Source organism: Vulpes lagopus, chromosome 15, assembly GCF_018345385.1.
Source record: "Vulpes lagopus strain Blue_001 chromosome 15, ASM1834538v1, whole genome shotgun sequence".
NCBI lineage: Eukaryota > Metazoa > Chordata > Mammalia > Carnivora > Canidae > Vulpes > Vulpes lagopus.
The window spans coordinates 45419005-45434227 of record NC_054838.1 but is presented as its reverse complement, the minus strand read 5'-3'; positions in this window follow the sequence as shown (position 1 = coordinate 45434227).

Below are 15223 nucleotides of genomic sequence, written 5' to 3'. Positions count from 1 at the left end.
GTGACGGGCACTGAGGTGGACACTTGACGGGATGAGCACTGGGTGTTTTTCTGTATGTTGGTAAATTAAACACCAATAAAAGTTAATTAAAAAAAAAATAATAGAGCATTAGAAGAGGCAACATGGAAACAAACTATGATCAGCTAGAAGTTTAGAGATTAATTCTAAGGTTCCATTTCTAACTAATAAACCATCTAAAGCTAAACTGAAGGATTGTGATTGGTGTTTGTTAGGTTTTCTTCATAGTATTTCCCCACAAGGAAAGCCTGACTTAGGTTTAAATTTTTGATTTGGGCTGAGCCACTGAGACAGCCTCTGTTTTGTGGGTCTTGGTATAAAAAATAACTTTATCAACTACCTGCCCTTTTGATCAACCTTTCAGTTGTATTGAGTGTATTGATAAAAATTTAAGATATTTGTGCCACGCTGAGATAATGGTTTTTTTTTGTTAATGTTGGAGGTTGTATCTCCAACTGGAATTGATAGGTTAGGATATCAACATCTGGGTTCCTTACTTGGCCATTTCATTCATCCCATTTGGGACCTCAGCAAAGGGAGATCATTTGTCTCTTTGTCAGTGACTACACATGTGCATATAAAGTTTTTGAGAGAACACAGCACATCAGGGAGTCTGACCATAGACTGGCCATATTATTAGACTGACAATAAGCAGAAAAATATCCAATATTTGGAGGGACCTCTGAAACCTTGGTCCCCATGACCCAAACCAATGTAGATAAAATAGATCAAAGAATGATTCCATGGAAAGAGTCACTTTCCTAAGCCCATGGCTTGTTCATTGATTTTATGTAGATGAGTGTTAATTTCCTCAGAAGTGTTAGTCCAAGTGCAGCAAGTGGTATTGGCCAAATCACACACATCTTTTTGCATAGCTAAAAGATAATTAAGGGTTATCATATTATCAAGAACAACTTTGACTAGAAAGCCTAGGTATTTTTTTGGGCAGCTACTGTTTTAGCAGTAGATTCTGAATATCATCAAGAGTTAGAAGTTCCTGATCACAATCTTATTTATACTTACTCCTAGTCAGGGGAGAAAGATCTGCCAAAAGAAGTGAATTTTGAATCATGAATGCCACTTGGTAATTCCCATTTGAGAATGTAATGTAGATTGATGGGTACAACCCAACATAAAGTCTCAGTAGACAGAGATGACACTAGGCAGCTCAGATCATAGCTTCCTCCCATTTTTCATCTATTTAAACATTGAGCTAGCTATGCATTAGGGGATGCTACTCCTCACATAAAGATAAACCTGGATGAGCATACCTGGTACTGGCAGAAAAGGTCTTCCCATGATGGAAGCTATTGGAATAGGAGTTCAGAGTGATCAGACAAAGCTTCAAATTAGAAAAATTACAAGTCTAGATGCCAGTAATATCTAAGGATCTGTATATCACACAGACAGTATTTTTTTTAAAGATTTTATTTATTTATTCATGAGAGACATAGAGAGAGGCGCAGAGACACAGGGGGAGAGAGAAGCAGGCTCCATGCAGGGAGCCCAATGTGGGACTCGATTCAGGGTCTCTAGGATCACGCCTTGCACTAAAAGCGGCGCTAACTGCTGAGCCACCGGGGCTGCCCTCGCACAGACAGTATTGCTCTGATTTGCGTTTCTATTACAGAGCCAAGGTACAAAGTTTCCTGACTTTGGAGTTGTTAACTGAAAGCAAGGATACTGATTTTCAGTGTCAGGGTTAGAAAGTCTGACACAGGGATCCCTGGGTGGCGCAGCGGTTTGGCGCCTGCCTTTGGCCCAGGGCGCGATCCTGGAGACCCGGGATCGAATCCCACGTCGGGCTCCCGGTGCATGGAGCCTGCTTCTCCCTCTGCCTGTGTCTCTGCCTCTCTCTCTCTCTCTCTCTGTGACTATCATGAAGAAAAGATTGCTTTGGCTATTCAGGGTCTTTGTAGTTCTATAAAAATTTAAAAACAAAAAAAGAAAGTCTGACACAATGGAGAGAGGACTTGGTTTGGTCCAGAAAAACTAAAACTCGAAGAAAAATTTGTCACTAGAAATACAAGATCTCCAGGATCACAGGCCAAGTGGGGACTCTTATGGCAAACCCAACAATCAGTTTTCACCGTTTTCAAGGCCCCCAGAAATAGAGATGACAACATTACTTTTCCATGTGGCAAAAGGGAAAAGAATGGTGAAGCGGGTACAAAGGGGAGATAGTGTTTTATGAGAAAGAAAGGGACTAGGATTTTTGTTCTAATATCTTGAGTGAAACCAATCTACTTCATGATGTCAGAAGTTTCTTGTCCTAGTAAGCTTGATTTTCAAGTCTCCAGCATAAGTACAAGGCCTGATGTTGGGCAGAGCCTTCTTCAGTGTAAAATATGCACTCAAGTTTCAAGACCTTGTAATTTGGTAGTTGTGTCAGTGGTCAAGAGATTTTCTATTCATCTCACTTTTGCAAAAGCATCAGAGTAAAACAATAACTATCTGTAAAAGACAAAAGATTTTTAAAAGCCTGTAAAGATCTGATTAAAATTCATTTGATAAGGAAATGTAGTTATTTCTGTGGCATATAATAATTTAGGATAATAATTGGACAATAATAATATTGAAAGATTTCTAGAAACTTTAAACAATCTCTGGGATACCTACATTAGTAATATGTATCCATATACATATAACCTAAGAAGGTTTATCGTCACTTCTTATTTGACAAGGCATTCTACATAATTTAACATACCATATAAACTCAGTTTGTGTAATTTTTCTCTTTATAAGGTGAGAGACAAATCCTTTGAGATTTCTATGGACACTTTGGCAAATCTCAAAGTTAATCTGAGTTCAAAATGATTGCATTTAGAATTGGATTTTTGCAAAGTCATCAAAATGTCAAAAGCTTTGAACATTTGACTAAATAGGACCACAGGTCATTATGAAATAATATTTAATTATTTAACTAAAGTGACAATAGAAGATTTTAAAGGCAAAAAAAAGTTATCAAGCTGTTGGGGCAAACTTGGATCTTTTAATAATAAAATTGGAGTTTCCTTATTTATCAGAACTGATAAAGACAATGGGAAGCACAGTAAATTATTTTGGCAAAAAACAAAAATTTTGCTTCCTATCCAGTTCATGCAAAAGGTATAAAAGAAAAAAAGAAAAGAAAAGAAAACTTCACAATCCCTTATAAAGATCAGTTCAAGAAAATTTTGTTTTTCTAACAGAGAGAACAACAAATTCTAATTTTGCATCAGTATACTTTTGATATTAAAATTCATCATAAATTCATTCCAATCTTAGTCACCTGATGACACCTAAAATTTCTTTCCTAGGGCTCCTTTCCCAGAAAGGGATATGACATATTTCACATCCATTCAGATTTTGTCCTGTAGATTTCTTTTCTTTTCTTTTTTTTTTTTTTCATTCTGGAACAACCAGTCATTTTACTTTCTTTATATACTTTTTATACATATTTGTTTCCTTTCACCTTATTATTTCTTAGTACTTTTAATTACACATATTGGTTAAAATTCTTAACCCTTAGAATTCTTTATTCCTGGTGAAAACAAAGTAAACAATTGTGGGCTGTTACACTAACATTCTGTGAAGTGGCAAAATTATAAAGACATTTCTGGAAGTGTAATAAAGTGTAGTAAATTCTTTTAATGTAACACAAAACATATTTACCAATTGACCCACATATCTTTTGTTCCTCTATAAAAGGAAGCCAAGTGTTTAAACCTGTGTTCAGCAATTAAAATCACAGTATTTTATCTTATTTGGAAGTGATTTAGATATTCAATGAAGGGATCCCTGGGTGGCGCAGCGGTTTGGCGCCTGCCTTTGGCCCAGGGCGCGATCCTGGAGACTCGGGATCGAATCCCATGTCAGGCTCCCGGTGCATGGAGCCTGCTTCTCCCTCTGTCTGTGTCTCTGCCTCCCTCTCTCTCTCTCTCTCTCTGTATGACTATCATAAAAAAAAAAAAAATTAGATATTCAATGAGTATTCATCATTTAACTTATCTCATCATAACCTTAAGATTTCAAATTACCAAAAAGATTTTGGAAACTATTTTTAAGTAGACATTATCATAAAGCATAATTATAATTGAAAAGTTTATCTATAAACATTAATCTTACGTTTATTTAATTTACTTGATTTTAACAATTATGATTAGATTACTAGTGAAAGTTTCATAAGACATTAAGAGGCTAACCATCATCCTAAGTTATCTTTCTTGCTAACAATCTCTGTGACAGAGAAAGCATAGCTTATGTGATTTTTCATAAACCTAGGTAGAATAAAAGTTTATGTCTGCATTATATTTAATACTGGTAACTCTCAAGACAAGCCCATTAAATTAAATCCATTAACAAACTAGCTTTTATTTACCAATGATTATCCTAAATCATGTCAACTTGAAAAACATATGAGTTGGTTTCTGTATTTCTTAGAGTATACTTGATTTTCATAAATATTTCATTTTCTTTAAGCCAATTAAATTGAGCTCTTCATAATTTAATTTTGGCAATACTATCTGGAAGTAAAAAAATACATCAATAACATACATATGTAAGCACGCACAAACATACAAACAGATCTTATAGGTTTTGTTTTAAATTTTTAAGCTTGGAATTAATTTTAAGCTTGAATTTTGCATCCAATAATGCAAAATTCACTAATTTGTAAAAGAACAGTTGGATCCGAATTGTTTTTTCTGGGAGATGGAATAAGTTAAGGTTATTAGCTCAGATGGCTTAAACATTTTGCTAATATTTGAGTAGAAGACCTTTACAATATTTATTTTGCCTAGGTTTGAAATAATCTTTCTTTTTCCTGATAATTACTTCCCTGAAGTGTGAATTTCAAAGAGAGTAAGAGTTTCTAGAGAAAACCAGTAGAACATTTAATCTCAAAGACACAAGGAAAAAACTGCAAGTTCCTCTAAAAAAGGCTTTTATTTTCTAAATTCAAATTTTGACAATAGCTACAAGTCTTTTGAGATAAATTAGGAAAGTTTGAGATTTGTAAAAAGGATAGATTGGCTTTGACAGAAAGGGGGGGGGAACTATAGCCCAAATCTCTCATGAACATAGATGAAAAAGTCCTCAAAACAATACCAGCAAACTGAATCCAACAATACGTTTAAAAAATCATTCACCACAATCAGGTGGGATTTATTCCCAGGATGCAAGGGTGGTTCAACATTTGCAAATCAATCAATATGATACAATAAGAAAAGGGATAAAAATTATGCAATCACTTCAATAGATAGAGGAAAGGCATTTGATAGAGCACAATATTCATTCATGATAAAAACCCTCAACAAAGTAGGTTTAGAAGAAATGTACATCAACATAATGAAGTTCTTATATATTAAACACACACACACACACACACACACACACACACACACACGAGTGAACATCATATCCAATGGGGAGAAACAGAGCTTTCCCCTAAGGTCAAGAACAAGACAAGGGTGTCCACTCTCATCACTTTCAATCAGCATAGTACTGGAAGTCCTAGTCATAGCACTCAAACAACAAAAAAGAAATAAAAAGCATCCAAATTAATAAGAAAGAAGACTTCCACTATTTGCAGAAGGCATGATACTATAGAAAACCATAAAGATTCCAGAAAAAAAAAAAACCCTACTAGAACTGATTAATGAATTCAATAAAGTCACAGGATACAAAATCAATATACAGAAATCTGTTGCATAGCTATACACCAATATGAAGTATCAGAAAGAGAAACTAAGGGAAAAAAAAAAACCTCATTTACAATTGCACAAAAAAATAATAAGATGCCTAGAAATAAGCCTAGCAAAATAGGTAAAAAACCTTTACTCTGAAAATTATAAAATGTTGATGAAAGAAAGTAAAAAAGACACAAAGAAATGGAAACATATTCCATGCTCATGGATTGGAAGAACAAATATTGTTAAAATGTCTATAGTACCCAAAGTAATCTACAGATTTAATGCAATCCATATCAAAATACCAACAGTATTTTTCACAGAACCAGAACAAGTAATCCTAAAATTTGTATAGAACCACAAAAGATGCTGAATAGCCAAAGCAATCTTGAAAAAGAAAAGCAAAATTGGAGGCATCACAATTCCGGACTTCAAGTTATATTGCAAACCTATAGTGATCAAAACAGTATGGTATTAGCATAAAATAGACCATATATCAATAGAACAGAATTGGAAACCCATAAATATATGGTCAATTAATCTTCAACAAAGGAGGAAAGAATATACAATAGGAAAAAGACAGTCTCTTCACACAATTTTGGGAAAACTGGAGAGCAATATGCAAAAGAATGAAAATGAATCACATTCTTACACCAAACACACACACACACACACACACACACACACAGAGAGAGAGAGAGAGAGAGAGAGAGAGAGAGAGAGAGACTCTAAGTGGATTAAAGAACTAAGTATGAAACTTGAAGCAATAAAAATCCTAGAAGAGAGAACAGGCAGTAATGTCTCTGACATCAGCCAAAGCAACATTTTTCTAAATATGTCCCCTGAGGCAAGGGAAATAAAAGCAAAATTAAACTATTGGGACAACATCAAATACACACACACACACACACACACACACATACACACACATTTCTGCAGAGGGAAGAAAACAATCAAGAGAATAAAAGGCAACCTAAGTGAATGGGAGGAGATATTTGCAAAGGACATCTTTGAGAAAGATTAGTATCCAAAATATATAAAAAATTTACACAACTCCACAGATACGAAAAAACAGATAATCCAATCAAAACTGGGCAGAAGACATGAACAGACATTTCTCCAATGAAGAAATACAAATGGCCAACAGACATATGAAAAGATGTTCAACATCAGTCGGCATCAGGGAAATACAAAAAACACAAAGAGATATCACTTCACATCTGTCAGATGGCTAATATAAAAAACTCATGAAACCACGACTGTTGACCAGGATGCGGAGAGAGGGGAACCCTTCAGCATTGTTGGAAGGAATGCAAACTGGTGCAGCCACTGTGGAAAACAGTATGGAGATTCTTCAAAACTTTCAAAACAGAACTATCCTACAATCCAGTAATCACACTACCAGGTTTTTACCTCCAATACAAAAACACTAATTCAAAGGGATACATGCACCACCTGTGCTTATAGCAGCATTATTTACAATAGCCATGGACAGATTAACAGATAAAGAAGATGTGATGTATATATACAATGGAATGTTATTCAGCCATAAAAAAAAATGAAATCTTGCCATCTCCAATGCCGTGGAGGGCTATAGAGTACAATGTTAACCTAAACAAACAAATAAGTCAGAGGAAGGCAAGTGCCATATGATTTCACTCATATGTGGAATTTAAGAAACAAAACAAATGGACAAAGGAAAAAAAAAAAAGAGGGAAAAAGACAAACCAAGAATAGAGAAATAGATTCTTAACTATGGAGAACAAACTGATTGTTGCCAGAGAGGAGCCGGTGGATATATGTGGGGTGGGGGGTGAATGAAATAGGGATAGGGACTAAGACATACACGGGTGATGAGCACTGGGTGATGTACGCATTTGTTGAATCACTATATTGTGTACTGAAATTATTCCACTGTATGTTAACTCTACTGGAATTAATCTTTTTTAAAAAAGGATAGGTGATCTTTGAATTGCTGCTAGAGCCACATTTATATTCTATAAAGACTTAATTTATAAGACAAGGACAATTTTTAATTACTAAAAGAACAATTGGGTTGCAACCTGATTAAACGGCTGATCCACCCATTCAACTCTATTATCTTTAATTTGCCTCTTTTTATCATAGATAATATTTTCAACTAAAATAAAAATCAAAAGTTTCCTTGTTCTAAATTTAGAACTGTTTATCTTTGGGATATGTTTCTTTGGCCCTGGGTACACAGTTTCATTTAACTTAATGTCTTAAGAGAGAGAGAAGTTCTCATCAGGTTCAGAATATTAGGTTTCAACTTGACCAACTTCTGACCATTGAGCTACTTTGAAGAATTTCTTTCAAATATTTTACCCATTTTCAGCCAGTAAAAACAGTAAATATTCCTGGCAGCACTGAACAACCACATGGACCAAGGAGGTATACTCAAAGAAGGTTCAAATAATATTACCCAAATAATGGCAAATTCTAGAGCCATTTTCAAAGTTATCCAAAAGATAGATTTAGACAATTGCCCTGAAAGCTGGAGAACTCTGTCTGTAGGATACCAGCTGCAAATGGGGTACAACACATGTTTCTGTCAAGACCATATTTTGGGGACTCCCGACTTGATGGTTTCCAAGTCACATTCCCAGGACATATAAGATAAACAAGGAGGCAAACAGTGGTCTCTGAGAAAAAAGTATCAACAACCAAAGAAGGCTGAATTTTGAGATAAAAATATAATGTGAAATTTTATTTTCTTCTCTCCACTGGGAAGTACAGAATTCTGGGAGAGCTGTCTCTGGTAAAGAAGTCTCACTCTTCACCAGCTTCTGCTAGTTTTCCCAGGATTCCATATGCTGGCTCCAGAGTGACTGGGGTTTTATGAAAAGAATATAGCTCTAGCATCTACCAGAATTTGGAAAGGTTTTTCCATTCATTCTAATTTTAATTTCCCCTTGGCTGTTTAAGAGGAAAACTGGTAGCAGTTTACCAGAGAATCCTTGAGAGTACCATCAGCCCTGGGAAGGGCTCATATGAGACCCTTTTGAGAGTAGATATGTAGTCATTTGAGTTGATATGGGAAGATTCGACTCTTGTTTACAGTCTTGCAGTCCGTTCAGAGTAGAAAGGCAATTCAGACAGTGCATTAGTAGTGGATTAGTAGTAGTTTACACAGATAAAGTAGGATGCCCGGGAGAAGTAGGAATCCTTTTGCAATGAATCTATTAATGAAGCTATTTTGGAGTCTTGAAGACTTTGGGGGGCTTCTGAATGCCAATCAAAATAGATATCTTGTTCTGTTTCTTTAATTTGGAAACCCTCACTTCCAAGTGCACATTTTAAATAGATAATCTTGTTTAGTTGAAATACTGTACATAATGGTCATTGTAATTCTAGGTTGTTTACTTAGATTTTTGCCATTTTTATACATATTCAGTTACCAGGATGACAGTTCTTAGACATTAAAAAGGCAGGTGTGCCAGAAAGTAATGTTCTTGATTCTTTGCAAGGATATTTTTGAGGATATCATTTCATTAGCTAAGCCTTGGGTCTCTTAGAGCCAAATTCATAACTAGGAGGAATATGATACTGGGTTGGAGATTTTGTGGTGTTCTACAGTGTACCTTATATACAGAAATTTTCCTGAGATGGTTACACTAGGTAACCTAGTGTCAACATAACTTGTTCTGTGACCAGCTTAGCATGGGAGTCTTGGAGTAAGGAGGTGAGCATCTAACAGCTTTTAAGTGCTTAGCTTATGCCCACCAATTTTGCAGCTTTGACTTCTAAGATTCCTGTTCATAATAAATCTATTACTCCTTTCATGAGAAGATTTTGAACTTGTGCTTATTTAAACTTTGATGTACCATTAGGCAAAAAAAGTTCAATTTATTTTGTCTATTTGTTTTACTTCATTTCTTCCAAGTCTCCCAGTGGTTTATGTGTGGACTTACCTTGTCTTTAGATTGAGAGGTTCTTGTTATTTTTCCTTGTTGGAACAGTCCTTTCACATTCAATCAGACTTACTATTTCTGTCTACCTGTGCACAGTACCTGAGACCTGTTAGGACTTCCAAAGGGCACTTGCCTTGTAGATGAAATTGGCCACAAACTCAAATGCAGTCTGCTAAATCTCATCATGAAAAATCTGGAGTCTCTTGCATTCCAGTTTTCCACCCAGAAAGATTAGGAGAAACAACTTAAAGGGCTCAGAACGTAAAATAAGAACTCAACTTGAGAGAAATTTATGAGAGATCTTCTTTGTGGCCAAAGAGAAAAAGAACAAAAGGGCTCTGTGGGTAACTTCACCTGCATCCAGGAGCAGTCCGCAGAATCTTCAGCAGCCATCTTCAGATGACATCTCATCAGCAAAACTGTGAAATGACAAAATTAAAACAATTTATTAATGAGTTTGATATTCTTTATTCAAGGGAAGACAATCCACGGGTTGAAGTAGTACAGTGCCTCAGAAGCAGGAGAGTACTCTTCCAGAAGATTTGGAGAAAGAGCAATTTTCCTGTTTGGGTGTCGGTTTTTTGTTTGTTTTTTTGTTGTTGTTTTTGATGGGACATTTGTTATTTTATTGGAAAAAGCTTGTATTAACATTTATAATTTTATTCAACAATTAGATAATCTGTGAGATTGCAAAGAAAGCAAAAGTGCACCCATGAGTCACAGACTTGAAGTGACCTGGTCTATTTATGACCACATGTCAGACACCACCAAGAGCTCAGTCCTCAGAGTATTAATATAAAAACAAAAGCAACCCAACAACTTCACAATGACTACGTTAATGCCCATACATTCAAGAAGAGCAGAAAATATAAACAGTAAAAACCAAAGTCTGTAACTATTTGACCGGCCCTTCTGCCATTTCTAATTTTGCCCCTCTCCCCTCAACATCTTTTCTCAACATGATTTATTAAACACAATTTGCTTTGACATCATTATTATCCAGAGACTCAAAGGTATACTTTTTTTCTGAATATTTTTTTCTCTTTCTTTTCCTTTTATTTTTCTTTTTGGTTTGGTATCCAAAGTTTAAGATGGAAGTAAGAAATCAGGAATTATATTAAGACCTTTTGAATACAGTGTAAGATTTGTATTTTATGGATGGTAAATATGAAATGTATGACCTGACAGTAACTTCAACTGCAAATGCAAGTTTTCTCTCAGCATCTGAATCACAAAGAGAAATAGATTGTACCAAATATCCAAGTAATTGTGTAAGGTCCTCAGAGCTAGATTTTGGCTTCCATAAGAATTCTATACAATTTACCATATTTGGAACAAGAGCAAGTTTTATAGAGTGTTAGAAGGGGCAACAAGGAAATAGGTATGATTTGCTAGAAGGTTGGGGACTTCCTAAGGCTAGCAGATCTTATTTTCTTTAAGCTAGCTAGGGCTGAGTTGGAGGATTATAATTGGTGTTTGTTTGATTTCTTTGATAGATGTTTCCCATAAGTGTGGACTGGCTTAGGGTTAGATTTATGATGTGGGTTGAGCCTCTGGAGTGGCCTCCATTTTGTGGTTCCCTATATAAGTTAACTGTATTAGATGTCAATAATAGTGAAACTGGGATTGGGGTAAGTAGGATCTTTATAAGATCTTTGCAATTTTTCTATATTCTTAAACTGTGTTTTCCAAAACCTAAAATTATTCTAAAGTAAAAAGATTATTTTAAATAAATATCTAAAGTCCAAAAAGGATTAGCAAAAATGACTAAATAATATTATGGGATAAGAACAATGTGCACTCAGCTGTAAACTTATACAGACCTGTAAATCATGTATATGGAGGTCAAGTAAAATTCTCCTCAGTTAAATGTTGATTAAGCTAGTCCACTACTGGTTCAGGCTGGTGTTGTCTAATATCTGCTAGGCTTCTGTGTTTCCCAAGCTCTGTTTGCTAAACAGTTAATCTACATAGGATATATTGCTTTCTTGTGCATCACCTATGTCCTTCATCAAAAAATATGGAAAATATAGCTATGATACTCTGAAAACTACATCTAATTGTGCACTTTAAAGCTGCTCTAGAGTACTTGGATAAGGACGCAAAAGGTGGCAAGAGTTCAGCCAACCTCTGCATCCAGTCTTGATGCTATATCCCCCAGAGGATGGAATATGATCTTAGAATTGGCATAAAGGAACTATGCTGTCTGCCGTGGTTTTTTACTACTTTGTTTCTTTGCTTTGTTTATTAAACAAGGATGATCTATGTGTGCTCAATGTTGCAGATCTCTAAAATGGACAATTCTGTACAACTTCTCTCTTTTAATTTTTTAAAAAAGCTTTAAAAATAAATGTTGCATGTAAAAAGAATATATAAAACGTATATGTAAAATACAAATAATAATAAAATTAATAGCTCACTAACCAGCGTGAGAAACTAAAAATGTAACAACAATTTTTAAAACTACTGTGTAACATCTGCCAAAAAGACCCTTCTCCTCCTCAAAGAAACTGTTAGCTTAAATGTTATTTCTTATTCATTTGATTATCTTACTAATTACACGGATGTGTATGTATATGTAGGTATAATCAATATGCTATTTTTCTCATTTATACATTATAAATTTTACCCTACCCTCTATGTTATTTTGCAACTAGCTTTATTTTATATGATATTATGTTTCTGAGGAAAATCATTCTTGGTGCATACGGCACTACATTTATTTTCACTACTGGGTCATATTCCATTGTATAATTTTTTTATCCAATCTCTTGCCAATGGATATTTTCCCCCTATGGTATATTTTTACCTCTCAGTCAAGGTTATTATGAACTTTCTTTTCTATTTCTCAGTGCATAAGTGCAAAAATTTCTATTAACTACATGCTTATGAATGGAATCGTGGCATCATATGCTAGACTTACTTTCCACTTTAGTAGATGATAACAAATTGTTTTCTGGTTTGGAAGGATTATAAAAAGCTCACTTTGTCAACTGTTTTTGCCAATATTATTAGAATTGTAGACTTAATTTTTGCCAGTAAACTATGTTCAAAATGGTGTCTCCTTGTGATTTCCTCAATTATTAGCTAGGATAAAAATACTTATATTTTTATATACTTACTGAACATTTGACAGTGAAATGCCTGTTCATAATTTTGGTTTATTTTTATTGGGGTTATCAGTCCTTACTTATCATTTGGAGAAAAAAGTATATAAATGTTATATACACAAGTATATGCATTCTAGATATTATCATCTGTTGGTTATATGCACTGGAAAGCTCTTCTTCAAATTTTGGAAATCTCTTCTACAAATTTTCTTACAACATTTTAGTACTGTATTTTGATAAACAGGTGTTATTATTTTTTAATGTAATATATCAGTTTGTGCTGTTTGAGGGTAATTGAAAATACCTTCATATCATGACATAAATAAAAAAATTCTGTTATTTTCTAAAATTTACATCTTGCTATTTGTACTTAAATTTTCATTTTCATGGAGTTAATATCTTTTGTTATGATTCAACATAGCCAATTGCCCAATATCACTTAGCAAAGAATTATCTTTCTCCTGATATCTTGTTATGTCTAAGTCTGATTTAGGCTTCTGGGATCTCTATTCTGATCTACTCAGTATCCATCCTTGAATTGTCTGAGTTCAGCTTTAAAATAAGTCTAGATATTTGGCAAGCAGGTTTCTAACCTTGTTGATTTTTGTCAGATGTGTCTTGGCAATTCTTTGCTTTTCTTTAAAAATTTAAGGATTAGCACTATCATAATACTGCAAAAATAAATAAAACACCCTATGGTAGACACTTTTGTTGTTGTTGTTGTTGTTAAAGACTTTACTTATTTATTCATAGAGACAGACAGAGAGGGAGGCAGAGGGGGAAGCAGGCTCCATGCAGGGAGCCTGACGTGGGACTCAATCCCGGGTCTCCAGGATGATGCCCTGGACTGAAGGTGGCGCTAAACCGCTGAGCCCTCCGGGCTGCCCCTTTGGTAGACACTTTTTATGCTTGACTTGGCCTGTGTTCTTCTTCCACGTCTTTGCCTCAGAAGTACTTTTAAACTCCAACAGACGGCAGTTTCTTATCTATGATTTGTGCTATCTGATGACATTCCTTTTACCTTAATCTATTTTTAGTCTCTTTTTGTGATTAGAGAACATCTAGAGTTGATTAAAACTTCCTCTTACAGCTGAGACCTTCTTTTAACATTCTCATATCTGTCAAGTTGGATTTGTTTAAAGTATGTATCTGTGTCATCTATGATGTATGACAAGGCAGAGGCTATGCATAGACCTAAACAAATCCTTGCTCTCAGGCATTAAAGTATTTAGAACCAATAGGAATGTTTTCAAGCACAAATAAGCTAAATATATCAAAACATGTCAAAAAGTTTAAAAAATATGGTATTCCTTGGGATTACTAAGGAAAAACAACTTCAGGGGTGCCTTCAGGGGTGGGTCAGTTGATTAGGCATCTGCCTTTGGCTTGGATCATAATCCCAGGGTCCTGGGATAGAGCCCCCGCATCAGGCTCCTTGCTCATCTGGGAGCCTACTTCTCCCTTTCCCTGTTGATGTTCCCCCTACTTGTGCACTCTCTCTGTGTCAAATAAATAGATAAAATCTGAAAGGAAGAAAGAGAGAAAAAGAAAGAAAGAAGAAAGAACAAAAGAAAGAGAAAAAAACAACTTAAATTAGGAATGATGCTCACATTGGCAGTCTTGAAGTTCAAACTCTCCTGGAAACAATTCTATTGCTGATTATGGTTATACAGATTAGTTTGTCTCTGGAGAGAGCAGACCTGAAAGAAGACCATGATAATATTGATTCTTGATAAAGGGCTTTATTTACTTTTCAGGCTGCATCTGAAGTTTTGGGTCATAAGTTCTCATAATATTAGAGAATATCATGCTTTATGATATTCTCTATCATGCATGATGTAAATGAAAGTAATGCATGAAGCATGAAGCATGTAAAGTTTCCTAAGATTCTTTGAACCCAATTTTTCTCCACTTTTTACTATATTACTATAAAGACCCTAGAGAGCCTACCACTACCCAGTGGAGGAGTAGGGGGGTACTGGAGGAGCCACACAGTAGCAGTAGCAATGTGCACTATGTCAGATATGTGCATCATTTATTTAATAACAGGGAATAAAAGAAATGTTAATTATTTTTCATGGCTCAATTCAAGCCCCCTCTCTTTTTTTTACATGTTTATGATGCAAAGAGAGTTCAACTTTGAAAATTAATCTTAATTTTTTTTAAAGTAATCTATCCATTACAGAGACAGAGAGAGAAAATGAGACAGATTGAGAGAGAGAAAGACTAAAGCATTGTTCTGCCATTTATGAAGTTGTAACATGAGGACCTTTTGTCTTGACAGTTGTAAGTTGATTTTATTGACCTTTCAAATAAGCATTATTTAGTATTTTTATCAGTTTTATTACATTACTTTCATTTTCATGCTTTCTACTATTTACGTTTAATTTGCTTTTATTGTTCTAGTTTCCTAAATGGATATTTAGTTTATGGGTTTTTAAGTTTTCGTTTTCTAAAATATACATATGCTGGTATAAATTCCACTCTATGTACA